We start from the raw sequence: 15013 nt of genomic DNA on the forward strand, positions 1-15013 counted from the left end.
TATGCATCACTTCTGCATTTATCACCCACTCCTGGTTTTGGCTTACAGATACTGATGTAAAATACTGACCAAATACTGCTAGTGTGACGGCAGCCTTAGGCTATGTGCACACGTTGCGGATTAGGCTTAGGAATTTCTGGTGCAGATTCTGCCTCTCCTGGCCGAAAACGCACCTGCGGATTTGCCGCGTTTTTTGTGCGGTTCTGCAGCGTTTTTTGTGCGTTTTTGCTGCGGTTTTCTTGCAGATTTGCTGCGTTTTTTACCCGTGTGGTTTTCTATAATGGAATGGGTACAAAAACGCTGCAGATTCACAAAAAAGAAGTGACATGCTACTTGTTTTAAACCACTGCGTTTCCGCAGCAGATTTTCCGCAAAGCGTGCACAACATTTTTTTTCTCATTGATTTACATTGTACTGTAAATCAATTGCGGATCTGCAGCGTTTCTGCACCTCAAAAAACGCTGCGGATCCGCAGAGAATCCGCAAAGTGTGCACATACCCTAATAGTGAGGTGGCAGCTTTATTCCATGGGTCAGAGCAGCCATAACTCAACCATACCACAGCCATACCTTAGCCGTACCTCAGCCATACCGAAGCCATACCAGAGCCATACCTCAGCCTTACCGCAGCCATATCTCAGCCTTACTGCAGCCTTACCGCAGCCGTACCACAGCCGTACCGCAGCCATACCTCAGCCTTACCTCAGCCATACCTCAGCCATACCTCAGCCATACCTCAGCCATACCGCAGCCATACCTCAGCCGTTCCGCAGCCATACCTCAGCCATACCTCAGCCATACTGCAGCCGTACCACAGCCGTACCGCAGCCATACCTCAGCCTTACCTCAGCCATACCTCAGCCATACCGCAGCCATACCACAGCCGTTCCGCAGCCATACCTCAGCCTTACCGCAGCCATACTTCAGCCTTACCGCAGCCATACCTCAGCCGAACTGCAGCCATACCTCAGCCATACCACAGCCATACCACAGCCATACCTCAGCCTTACTGCAGCCATACTTCAGCCATACCGCAGCCATACCGCAGCCGTACCGCAGCCATACCTCAGCCGTACCTCAACCGAACTGCAGCCATACCGCAGCCATACCTCAGCCATACCTCAGCTTTACTGCAGCCATACCTCAGCCTTACTGCAGCCATACCTCAGCCTTACTATAGCCATACCTCAGCCTAACCTCAGCCATACCACAGCCTAACCTCAGCCATACAACAGCCATACCTCAGCCTAACTGCAGCCATACCTCAGACGTACCTCAGCCGAACTGCAGCAATACCTCAGCCATACCTCAGCCATACCTCAGCCTTACTGCAGCCATACCTCAGCCTTACTACAGCCATACCGCAGCCATACCTCAGTGTTATGAAAGGCAATTCAGTACCACAATGGACATAGCGGTCAGAGCACATACAGTGATCTGACAATAACCCAAAATCATAGAACGAGCTCTGAGACGTGGGAACTCTGCAGACCGCAATCCCTAATCCTCTCCAAACAACACTAGAGGCAGCCGTGGATTGCGCCTAACTCTGCCTATGCAACTCAGCACAGCCTGAGAAACTAACTAGCCTGAAGATAGAAAATAAGCCTACCTTGCCTCAGAGAAATACCCCAAAGGAAAAGGCAGCCCCCCACATATAATGACTGTGAGTTAAGATGAAAAGACAAACGTAGAGATGAAATAGATTCAGCAAAGTGAGGCCCGACTTTCTTATCAGAGCGAGGATAGAAAAGGTAACTTTGCGGTCTACACAAAACCCTAAAGAAAACCACGCAAAGGGGGCAAAAAGACCCTCCGTACCGAACTAACGGCACGGAGGTACACCCTTTGCGTCCCAGAGCTTCCAGCAACAAATTAGACAAGCTGGACAGAAAAAATAGCAAACAAATAGCAAAGAAGAACTTAGCTATGCAGAGCAGCAGGCCACAGGAATGATCCAGGGAAAAGCAAGTCCAACACTGGAACATTGACAGGAAGCCACGCCAGGATCAAAGCATTAGGTGGAGTTAAGTAGAGAAGCACCTAACGACCTTACCAGATCACCTGAGGGAGGAAACTCAGAAGCCGCAGTACCACTTCCCTCCACCAACAGAAGCTCACAGAGAGAATCAGCCGAAGTACCACTTGTGACCACAGGAGGGAGCTCTGCCACAGAATTCACAACACCTCAGCCTAACCTCAGCCATACCACAGCCATACCTCAGCCTTACTGCAGGCATACCTCAGCCATACCACAGCCATACCGTAGCCATACCTCAGCCATACCTGAGCCGTACCGCAGCCATACCTCAGCCATACCTGAGCCGTACTGCAGCCATACCTCAGCCGTACTGCAGCCTTACCTCAGTCGTACTGCAGCCATACCGCAGCCTTACCTCAGCCGTACTGCAGCCATACCTCAGCCGTACTGCAGCCATACTGCAGCAATACAGCAGCCATATCTCAGCCATACCTCAGCCGTACTGTAGCCATAGCGCTGCCATACCTCAGCCATACCTCTGTTGCCCCAGCAGGTCTTAACGAAGAACTCCTGTTTACAGGATTTCTGGGATGAGGTCTCGTCTGGTCGCCCTCCCCATGGTCTGGTGTCTGTATGGACTATATGGATTGGATGGACCGGTTTTTCTTCTCCGCCTCCTGAGTCATTCATGAGGGACTGTCTAAGGCCGGGGACACACACAACGTATAAAAAAACGGACCGTTTTTGACGGACGAGAATCTCACAAATGTTACCAAAACATTGATCCGTGTGCAGTGCGAGGATGCGATTTTCTCGCATCAAATGATCCGTGTGACATCCGTGTGACATCCGTATGGCATCCGTACTGCGTGTTTTTATCGCAGGCTTGCAAAACCGACATACGGCTATACAAGGGATCTATGTGACAAAAAAAAAAAACATATATACTGTCTATATATATATATATATGTCAGTAGACACATATATGTATATATATTAATATTTCATCCAGCGCGATATAGCAGAAAGCCGGTAATTGAATTACCGGCTTTTGCTTTCTCCTTCCTAAAACCTGACATGATATGAGACATGGTTTACATACAGTCTCATATCACCATTTTTTTTGCATATTCCACACTACTAATGTCACGGGAATGGGAAGAGAGTGGCCAAGTGCCAGAATAGGCGCATCTTCCAGATGTGCCTTTTCTGGGGTGGCTGGGGGCAGATGTTTTTAGCCAGGGGGGGGCCAATAACCATGGACCCTCTCCAGGCTATTAATATCTGCCCTCAGTCACTGGCTTTACTACTCTGGCGGAGAAAATTGTGCGGGAGCCCACGCCAATTTTTTCCGCCATTTAACCCCTTAATTTACTAGCTAGAACGGCCAAATTTTGCATAGACACACTACTGACATTAGTAGTGTGGAATATGCAAAAAAAATGGTGATATGAGATGGTTTACTGTATGTAAACCATGTCTTATATCATGTCGGGTTTTAGGAAGGAGAAAGCAAAAGCCGGTAATTGAATTACCGGCTTTAAAGCTATCTAGCGCTGGAAGAAATATTAATATATATATATATATATGTGTCTCACTGACATATATATATATATATATATATATACCTATTCTATGTGTACACATTTATTCGACCTATTCTATTCTAAGCTGTCAGTGTGATTTTACTGTACACCGCACTGAATTACCGGCTTTTCTCTCTAACAGCGCTGCGTATTCCTCGCAAGTCACACTGCTGGTCCGTGTGTGATCCGTATTTTTGGGGCTTCCATAGACTTTCATTGGCGATTCTCGGCCGAGAAACGCTGACAATCGCAGCATGCTGCGATTTCACTCGGACCCTGAATACGGCCGAGAAAATATCGGATGATGGGAGCTGCCCCATAGATTAACATTGGGACGAGTGCTATGCGATTTTTTAGCGCATTGCACTCGTCCGTATTACGGTCTAGTGTGACCCCGGCCTAAGGATTCCACTTGATCGGGAGTTGTGCTCTCGCTAAATTAAATGGGTTGTATACACTCAAACTGGAATCATTTCTAGGACTCATCTATGTTAGGGCTCTGCGCCTTTTTTGTTATTACAGCTTATCTATACTATAACATGTGGGGGTTCACCATTTTGTGATATTTTATAGGTAGGCAGCTTGTGGCCCTTTTGGCTCCCAGGCGTTGGTACTGTCTATTTTGCACCATGCACTTTACATCTATGGATGGGAGACGCCATTTGAGAGATTCTCTATAGAGGTTTTTTCATCACTTGTCCTATTCATGTCATCTCGTGTTTTTTTTTTTTTTTTTTAAAGGGAACCTGTCACATGAATTTGGCGGGACTGGTTTTGGGTCATATGGGTGGAGTTTTCGGGTGTTTGATTCACCCTTTCCTTACCTGCTGGCTGCATGCTGGCTGCAATATTGGATTGAAGTTCATTCTCTGTCCTCCGTGGTACACGCCTGCGCAGGGTAATCTTGCCTTGTGCAGGCGTGTACTATGGAGGACAGAGAATGAACTTCAATCCAATATTGCAGCCAGCATGCAGCCAGCGGGTAAGGAAAGGGTGAATCAAACACCCGAAAACTCCACCCATATGACCCAAAACCTGTCCCGCCAAATTCTGGTGACATGTTCCCTTTAACATGGGCATGGACTAGACCTTACCGGGTCAAGGTTTAATGCCTTGGCCGTGTTGGTTCCATCTATAGAATATAGGGACTTTTGGCTCATGGGACATTAGTATATGGTATTTGTTCCATATATTTTTTATTTTTTATTTCTTATTTTTCACCTTCAAAATATACAAAACTGTACCTTGGCTCATGGGATGCCTGTTTGGACATTTTGGCATCTCTATTTTGTTTCCATCTTTTCAGCTGAACAGGTTACTTCCTGCTATGGGACTTTTTGTCTCTACCTGCGAGATATGTTTTTGCTTTCATATATGCACTTTATCTGGGCCTTTTATCCATCCTGTGGGTTTGCACGCTTTCAGCCCATACCTGGTCTCTCTGCAGGTGGAATATTCAGTTTTTACTGACAGCAATTTATGTGTGTAATAATTGGGTATATATATATTTTGACAATAAAGATTTTTCATACAATTCTCTAATTGCTACACACGTCTTTTGCCAGGTAATTATGTATGTCTTGGATGGTGTGCTATATCTCCTGTCTCTCCGGACAACTGCTGGGTCCTGTTTGGGATTGTGTGTTGGGGATGTGTGTAACTGCCTGTGATATAGGTGCTACGTGCTTGTTCCCCGGGGGCTGCTTGTGTGGGATGTGTGTGCTCTTGCATGGCTACTATATACATCTTGCATGCTTACCATTATTATTATGATTCTATATGTGTAGCCTATTGACTGCTGCTCGTTTTACTTGCCATGGATGCTGTGCACATTTACCTGCTTATTGATTTATGCTCGGTATATCCCTGCGCCTTTGCATCTACCCTGGGACTGATCACCCCTTGGTTATGCATTTTGTTTTTGTTTTTTGTTTTTTTGAGTCACATAGGGGCCGTATCTTCTTATTACTTGTCTGCTATTTATACAAGGTTTGTGATACACACCAAACACTTCCCCTGACGAAGCCCTACTTGGGAGGGCGATACGCGCGGGGCTGCATTGTCCCTAGTCCTGCTGGCGTGGCAGTTTACCCCTGGACTGTTCCTGGCCACCCTTCTGCCTTGGGTAATCTTTATCCCAGCATTTGCTGGGGACGCTATTTGGCGGTCCTTTCTCTGCTGTTAGCATGTTATTTTGGAATTATTTTCATAGCCCAGTAAGTCTGGGTAAGACACCTATAAGTGTCCCATGAGCCGCATAGGTTACTGTTTATATTCAGGCAGCTTTTTGGGTCAGGTACCCATCGCTACGTATAGGGTGGTGCAGGGTGTACATTCTCTGGCCAGCTTGGTATTTTCAGCTGACCATATATAGTCCTTACTTTATCTGGGGTATAGGCAGGGTTACAGCATTGCAGGTTTGTACATTTTTTGTGCTTTATACATATTATTGTACCTTGCATTTATTGTTATGGACAGGGCTTTGTGCTTGTTGTTTTTAATTATGTTTTATGTGGTGTTTCAATAAAATCTTGTGTTTTTTTCAATATCTTGTTTCTTATTTTTATATGTGGTGTGCATCATTGGAGTGATACCTGTTTCTTTGTTTGCATGCCATACCTCAGCCATACCGCATCCTTGCCTCATCTATACCTCAACCATACCTCAGTTATCCCGCAGCCATACCTCAGCTGTACTGCAGCTATACCTCAGCCGTACCGTAGCCATACCTTAACCATACCACAGCCATACCTCAGCTGTACCACATCCATACCTCAGCTATTCCGCAGCCCTACCTCAGCTATTCTGCAGCCATATCTCAGCCATAATGCAATCATACCTCAGCCATATAGTTGTCTTTATTTGTGTCATCAGATTCTGAGAACCTTTTTTTCTGTCCATGCAGCTGTGTCTGGGCTTTTTTTTGTGGGGTGAGCTGTAGGTGTTTTTGGTATCATTTTGGGTTACAAGTGCAGCGCCCCAGAGTCCTGGTCGTTGCAGTAATGTTATACTTCCACCAGGGGGAGTGATGTTAAGTCTGAGGGCAATGAAGGAGATCTTCTGTCCAGATATCCCAACCACAAAAACACACTTCACACTCCAGGCCAACAGGGGGAGCCATGCTTCTATCTATTAGGGCACTCCTCACAATTAGGTAAAACCGGTAGTCTGGGCAGAACGTTAGAAGGAGGACAGCAGACGGAAGGTCTGTGGGAGAACGAGGGTTCACGGAGCTGCGCCTGCCCCACGTGCGGCAGCATCCAAAGAAAGAGACATTGAAAGGAATTGTGTTGCAGTGAGTGAGAAACGAAGTCATAGCAAAAGGAGAGGAATGTCAGGGGGAGACCAGCTACAAGCAGGCTGCCTCCTTATGAAGTGCAGTACCGGTAGCCAGAACACCGAGGGAGTAAGGATCTCTATGCTTTACTTCAGAGACTGGCAGGACAGTTGATTCCATGTTGGCTGCCCGACCATATACCCAGGAGGCACGGTGGCAACTTGTGGGGGCTGGGGCGTCTTTAGGGTCCCTATAAAAAGCCTCAGGCCATCAGTCATATGGGTTTGTCCTATCCGTCAGCGTGACATAGAGAAAGAGACTTAACAACGACGATAGTTGTGAGGACCTCACCGAGGAGCTCAGCAGGGAGGTACTACAACACTTAGGCGCTAAAGGAAGGCTATTGAATTCCACCTGGATAAGGGGACTCTGGATTTGCCTTCAGACTGGCCAAAATCTGCCTACCCTGTGGTCCCTACCCTGGACTGTGGATGCTGAGGCCTTCAGTAAAGGTAATGAGACTGCCATTTTGTGTCCTCGTTATTCACTGCGCCTTACATCATCCACCATCTACACTCTGGGAAGCCCTGGGGACATACTTCACCTGTGGGAAGGTATACCATCTAGCTGCCATAACATCACCCCAGTGGATCCCTAAGCAGTGTCGGTCATCCTGACCAAATACCACAGGTGGCATCACGAACACTATCCTATAAACTTTTGCCCTTTTATTGGACGCCCCTCAAAGGGCCACGGACCGGGTCTAGCCACCGTGACATCCCCACTGAGAACAGAAGAAGGGCCCGGTACCGAGTACCCCATTGCCCTAACGTGGGGGCGATCCAACTTTGGTGTCAAAAACAGGATCTACTTAAGCCTAAAAGTCGGGTCATGTGCGCCTAAGAACTGTGCCAGAATCGTATTTGAACTGTTTGTGCTTAAAGACTGTGTAGCGCCATTTACCGCCAAAATTCCCGCCAAAACCGCCACCATTACAGAGCCATGCGGCATGAAGGAGGAGTGGGGCGTGTCATCGTGGGCGTAGCCTGGAAGAACAGTGCGAAAATGGAGCCAGCCCCTCACAGATACTACTACGTCAGAAAAATATGCCCATCAACCAAAGGAATCCACCTCCTAGTCTGGGATGGTGGAGGAAGAAGGAACTGCCCTCCAGAAGAAGAGGAGGGGGAGAATGCCCGCAGTGCTGTCCATCAATCAGAAGCCGAAGAGGACCCGCCGCCTTGTATGAACCCGGAGGTTCTCGGCGCGGAAGTCGAGGGGCTGTGCCGCCAGCTCCGGAAATCCTGGTACCGCGCAGCTGCCAGCATCCAGGAGCAGCAGCACAGCCAGCCGACGGAGCCGTCACCTGCAGTGGAGGAGACCGGCACCGGAGACGCGGCGGCGGCAGGTAAGCAATCCGAGCCTGTCCCGGCCACCGACGAGACCCTCCTAGTGCAATTCGACTCCCTGCCATCGTCACCTAGAGACTCGGAGCCGTTGTCATCAGAGGCTCCACATTGCCCGACATCTGGCCAGGTGAGAGAAACAATAACCGCTGTCATTCCTGAAAGAGCACCTGTCGTTCTGTGCTCCAGATGTGCTGGTGCCTTAGTGGAGCAAAGAAATGTGAGCACACAGACCCCTATCCGGCGTGCAGATGCACTCTACGTAGTACCCAATGGTTGCCGATATCCAATGGTACTACCCCCAGAGTGGTATAAATAAACCTCAAAGGACCTGAAGACTTTAAATAGTTCTTAAAAACATTTCCTTTTTGCTGCTTTAAAACACGTCTAGCGTTATTTCTTAAAGGGGTCCCGCGTTAAAGGGATCCTCAGTTTTGCACAAATTTCATAATTGTTTCAAAAGAACTGCGGAATCATGAACTGTGCATGATCACAAACTGCCTGTACATTGTTTGCACCTTCTTAAAGGTGCTCTCTACTGGTTTTACAAGAAGAGCTTTTCGAAGAGACTGTTCCTGATGGCAGCGTGAAGAAACTCGAGTCTACCCTTAAAGGGAATGTTTATATGTTGCATTTTGATTATGTTGCTTTAAGAAATTAGATAGTAATAATTACGTTTACATAGCTGATAGTATGTAGCTAGAAAGTTAGATAATAGTAAAATGTTTGATAAGGCACTTTTGAATAAAATAAATGGAGCTTGTCATGGAACATCAGCTAAGCGGAGCTGGTACGTAAGGAGAATAGCTGAACAGATGTGAGAGTCTGTAGCTCCTAGTAGCACGTTTGATGTACTTTGAGAATAAAATGTTAAATTATGTATTTTGAATAAAATTGAGGTTAAGTTAAATGATAGGTTGAATACGTTAGGGAAATGCAGTAGGCCCGTGGGGGTAGACAGATAGTCCTGCATGTGTAGAAGAGAGATAAAGAAAATGTTGATTTGTACTTTAAGGGTTAATGATAGTATACCCTTAGAGGGTACTTGCACTAAGTAGATAGAATACCTGTATAGGTAATTGTGTTTTATAGTTAGATAGTAATTGGTTTTCCTTTGCCTTTAAAAGTCGCGCGCGCAATGTAAATATGTTATTGTTTGTGACGTTCAAGTGTTCTCACCTCCCATAAAGGGAAGCTTAGTATATATTAACTTGTTTTATAGCATTTCAAATAATTTTTGCATGTCTTTTGCTGATGTATTGTTGTTTTCTTTTTCCCTGTCCGGTAGTACTGGATTTAATGGGGGGGGGGGAAGGTGGGGGGGGGGGGTTGCAGCGCCTCAGAGTCCTGGTCGTTGCAGTAATGTTATTCTTCCACCAGTGGGAGTGATGTTACCTCTGAGGGCAATGAAGGAGATCTTCTGTCCAGGTATCACAACCACAAAAACACACTTCACACTCCAGGCCGCCAGGGGGAGCCATGCGTCTATCTATTAGGGCACTCCTCACTAGAGTTGAGCGACTTTTAGTTTTTTAGGGTCGAGTCGGGTTTCGCGAAACCCGACTATCTCAACAGTCGAGTCGAGTGGAATTGGCTGATTATCGCGAAAAGTCGGGGATCGACCGAAACACGAAACCCAATGCAAGTCAATGGGGGAGCATAGTCGGCATTGAGTGGAGGCCAGGAAAACATGTACAGTACCCATTTTAATGGCAAAAACATCCAATCTTGTTACTGAAGCTTGTCAATCTTAATTTACCTTATAATAATAGTAAGGCATTGGAAATTGGGGGTCATTTGGCTAAAGTTGTGGGGGGTAGGGCTGGTTCAAGTATTTAGTGGGCCCAGGAAATCTGGACCATGTCACGGCAGTGGAGCAGGGAGAGGTAAGTATTTCAACTTTGCAAGTGCTGTGATCCTGAGCAAGCAGGGGGGCCCACTCGTTGGCATTGGCACTGGCACAGGGCCCCTCAAAGTACGGCGGTGTGTTTGCACGGCGGGGGCGCCTCCCACCGGCAGCGACACTTTTGCGTACTATGAGGGGCCCTGTGCCAGTGACGTCGCCAACGAGTATTCCTCCCCCCACCTGATGAAGGAACCTGCACTTTCATCTGCACCTTCCTCTTTGTCCCCGTGTAAGGTGGTATGGTATGCGGGAAGAGGAACCTGACTTTCAGCAGGGTCACAATCTTGCTGTGTAGCGTGCACGGGGAATGTTGCGTTATGGGTCAATGTACCAGCAGACTCATCTATCACTGGCTGGGCAATGGGCAGGATGAGGAGGAAACACAGATATAGGCCCAAAGAATAAAGTGGGCTAAATGCAGTTCAAAATTGGTAACAGGTCTAACCAAGGGGCATTGCTTTGTTCAGTGGAGTTACAACTGTAATGAGAGGCTGACACAGAGAGTAGGCCCAAATCAGTAAGTAGTCTAAATGCAGTTCAAAATTGGCAACAGTAGTAAACAGGCGGCACAGCTTTGTTCAGTGGAGGAGAACAGCAAGGAGCGCCAGACACCGATAGTAGGCCCCAACCCAACTAGTAGGCCAAATGCAGTCTAACATTAACAACGACTTAACGAGAGCCTGAAAATGGAATTTCAGGACAGGAAACCAGGAGAACAGCAAGGAGCGGCAGACACTGTTAGTAGGCCCCAACCCAACTAGTAGGCCAAATGCAGTTGTTCCATTTAACAACTATTTAACAAGAGCCTGAAGATAGAAGCTCAGGAAAGGCAACCTGGAGAACACCTTGGAGCGGAAGACACCGTCTCTACAACCCAGACCCAACTTGTAGGCCTAATGCAGTGTTGTTTCAACAACTACTTAACGAGAGCTAGAAGATCGAAGCTATGGAGAGGCAACCTGGAGAACACCTTGGAGCAGAAGACACCGTCTCTACAACCCAGACCCAACTTGTAGGCCTAATGCAGTGTTGTTTCAACAACTACTTAACGAGAGCTAGAAGATCGAAGCTACGGAGAGGCAACCTGGAGAACTCCTTGGAGCGGAAGACACCATCTCTACAACCCAGACCCAACTTGTAGGCTTAATGCAGTGTTGTTTCAACAACTACTTAACGAGAGCTAGAAGATAGAAGCTATGGAGAGGCAACCTGGAGAACACCTTGGAGCGGAAGACACCGTCTCTACAACCCAGACCCAACTTGTAGGCCTAATGCAGTGTTGTTTCAACAACTACTTAACGAAAGCTAGAAGATCGAAGTTATGGAGAGGCAACCTGGAGAACACCTTGGAGCGGAAGACACCGTCTCTACAACCCAGACCCAACTTGTAGGCCTAATGCAGTGTTGTTTCAACAACTACTTAACGAGAGCTAGAAGATCAAAGCTATGGAGAGGCAACCTGGAGAACACCTTGGAGCGGCAGACACCGTCTCTACAACCCAGACCCAACTTGTAGGCCTAATGCAGTGTTGTTTCAACAACTACTTAACGAGAGCTAGAAGATCGAAGCTATGGAGAGGCAACCTGGAGAACACCTTGGAGTGGCAGACACCGTTAGTAGGCCCTACCGAAGTAGTAGCCCCAATGCAGTTTTCAAATTCCTATAGGCTGAAAACCACACTATTGACGTTCAGCGATTTTCAGAGGAGGACAGCTGTATTGAGTGGCGCAGACAGACACAGGTAGTAGGCCTTAAACAAAAAATTTGGCTCAATGCAGTTTAAAAAAGGTTACAGGGGTACACAGGCAGCATTGCTCTGGTCAGTGGAGGACAATTTCAATTATGGACTGCAGACAGACTTAGTACGCCTACAATTAAAAAAAGGATGCTCTATGCAATTTAAAATAGGTTCCAGGGGTACACGGACAGCATTGGTCTGGTCAGTGGAGGACTATTGGAAGGAGGGACCGCAGACAGGCTTAGTAGGCCTAACATAACAAAAGTAGGCTGTAGGCACTTTAAAATAGGTTCCAGGGGTACACGGGCAGCAGTGGTCTGGTCAGTGGAGGACTATTGGAAGGAGGGACCACAGACAGGCTTTATAGGCTTAACATAACAAAAGTAGGCTGTAGGCACTTTAAAATAGGTTCCAGGGGTACACGGGCAGCAGTGGTCTGGTCAGTGGAGGACTATTGGAAGGAGGGACCACAGACAGGCTTAGTAGGCCTAACACCGCCAGAGACACTTTATTGTACTATGAGGGACCCAGTGGCAGTGCCATCGACCAAAAGCGTGCACACCCACCTCTTCAGACAAACGGCACTCTCACGGGTGCTTGCGCCAAGTGGCGAGACCACGGCCCCCGTGGGGGGAGTTTGGCCATTTAGGGAGGTGTAAACATGTCGTATGCTGGACAAACAGCTGCTGCAAATTACGAGATTGGAAAACTCAGTCAGAGTAGTCCGGAAGCAAGACCTTTTCATTGGAAAGCTAGGTGTCAGCCGGGAAAGGTGGGGCAAAATAATTCGAAATCCAGTAGTGGTTCATTTTAATGAAGGTTAGATCATCAACATTTTGGGTAGCCAGACGAGTCCTTTTTTCGGTTAATATTGAACCAGCAGCACTGAATACTCTTTCTGATAGCACACTAGCTGCTGGGCAAGCAAGCTCCTGCAATGCATATTCTGCCAATTCTGGCCAGGTGTCTAATTTGGATGCCCAGTAATCAAATGGGAATGACGGTTGAGGGAGAACATCGATAAGGGATGAAAAATAGTTAGTAACCATACTGGACAAATGTTGTCTCCTGTCACTTTGAATTGATGCTGCAGTACCTGTCCTGTCTGCGGTCATAGCAAAATCACTCCACAACCTGGTCAGAAAACCCCTCTGTCCAACGCCACTTCTGATTTGTGCACCTCTAACACCCCTGCAGCTCGTGTGAGAACGATCACCGGCGCTGTGTGCTGGGAATGCCTGAATCAAACGGTCAACAAGAGTTGATTGTTTGGTTGCTAATATTTGTTCCAAGTTCTCATGTGGCATAATATTTTGCAATTTGCCTTTATAGCGAGGATCAAGAAGGCAGGCCAACCAGTAATCGTCATCGGTCATCATTTTAATAATGCGTGTGTCCCTTTGAGGATACGTAAGGCATAATCCGCCATGTGGCCCAAAGTTCCAGTTGTCAAATCTGCGGTTGTGCTGGGTTGAGGGGCAGTTTCAGGAAAATCTATGTCACTTGTGTCGCTCCAAAAACCAGAACCCGGCCTTGCCACGCCACCAATTTCCAGTGGCCCCGGAGAAGCTTCCTCATTAAAAAAATACTCATCCCCATCATCCTCCTCGTCCTCCTCCTCCTGTTCGCCCGCTACATCGTCCTGTACACTGCCCTGACCAGACAATGGCTGACTGTCATCAAGGCTTTCCTCTTCCTCTGCTGCAGACGCCTGCTCCTTTATGTGCGTCAAACTTTGCATCAGCAGACGCATTCGGGGGATGCTCATGCTTATTATGGCGTTGTCTGCACTTACCAGCCGTGTGCATTCCTCAAAACACTGAAGGACTTGACACATGTCTTGTACCTTCGACCACTGCACACCTGACAACTCCATGTCTGCCATCCTACTGCCTGCCCGTGTATGTGTATCCTCCCACAAATACATAACAGCCCGCCTATGTTCGCACAGTCTCTGAAGCATGTGCAGTGTTGAGTTCCACCTTGTTGCAACGTCGATGATTAGGCGATGCTGGGGAAGGTTCAAAGACTGCTGATAGGTCTGCATACGGCTGGAGTGTACGGGCGAACGGCGGATATGCGAGCAAAGTCCGCGCACTTTGAGGAGCAGGTCGGATAACCCCGGATAACTTTTCAGGAAGCACTGCACCACCAGGTTTAAGGTGTGAGTCAGGCAAGGAATGTGTTTCAGTTGGGAAAGGGCGATGGCAGCCATGAAATTCCTTTCATTGTCACTCACTACCTTGCCTGCCTCAAGATCTACAGTGCCCAGAACAACTGCGTTTCTTTCTGCAAGAACTCGGACAGAACTTCCGCGGTGTGTCTGTTGTCGCCCAAACACTTCACAGCCAATACAGCCTGCTTACTCTTGCCAGTAGCTGCCCCATAATGGGACACCTGCTGTGCAACAGTGGCAGCTGCGGATGGAGTGGTTGTGCGACTGCGGTCTGTGGACGAGCTCTCGCTTCTGCAGGAGGACGAGGAGGAGGAGGAGGGGGGGCGAACGGCTACAGCCAACTGTTTCCTAGACCGTGGGCTAGGCAGAACTGTCCCAATATTGCTGTCGCCTGTGGACCCTGCATCCACCACATTCACCCAGTGTGCCGTGATGGACACGTAACGTCCCTGGCCATGCCTACTGGTCCATGCATCTGTTGTCAGGTGCACCTTTGTACTCACAGATTGCCTGAGTGCATGGACGATGCGCTCTTTAACATGCTGGTGGAGGGCTGGGATGGCTTTTCTCGAAAAGAAGTGTCGACTGGGTAGCTCGTAGCGTGGTTCAGCGTAGTCCATCAGGGCTTTGAAAGCTTCGCTTTCAGCTAACCGGTAGGGAATCATCTCTAACGAGATTAGTCTAGCTATGTGGGCGTTCAAACCCTGTGTATGCGGATGCGAGGATGAGTACTTCCTTTTTCTAACGAGAGTCTCATGTAGGGTGAGCTGGACTGGAGAGCTGGAGATCGTGGAACTAGCGGGGGTGCCGGTGGACATGGCAGACTGAGAGACGGTTGGAGACGGTATTCTTGCCGGTGCCCTAGATGCAGTGTTTCCTACTACGAAACTGGTGATTCCCTGACCCTGACTGCTTTGGCCTGGCAACGAAACCTGCACAGATA

General features: G+C 47.9%; 1 protein-coding gene across 1 annotated transcript in view; it reads right to left on the bottom strand.

Moving 5' to 3' along the window:
- GCNT1 (glucosaminyl (N-acetyl) transferase 1) overlaps window positions 1-15013 on the bottom strand; it is a 126458-nt gene that overhangs the window by 74790 nt on the left and 36655 nt on the right. The window lies entirely within an intron of this gene.

This window comes from Ranitomeya imitator, chromosome 1, assembly GCF_032444005.1.
Source record: "Ranitomeya imitator isolate aRanImi1 chromosome 1, aRanImi1.pri, whole genome shotgun sequence".
In the NCBI taxonomy this organism is placed as follows: Eukaryota; Metazoa; Chordata; class Amphibia; order Anura; family Dendrobatidae; genus Ranitomeya; species Ranitomeya imitator.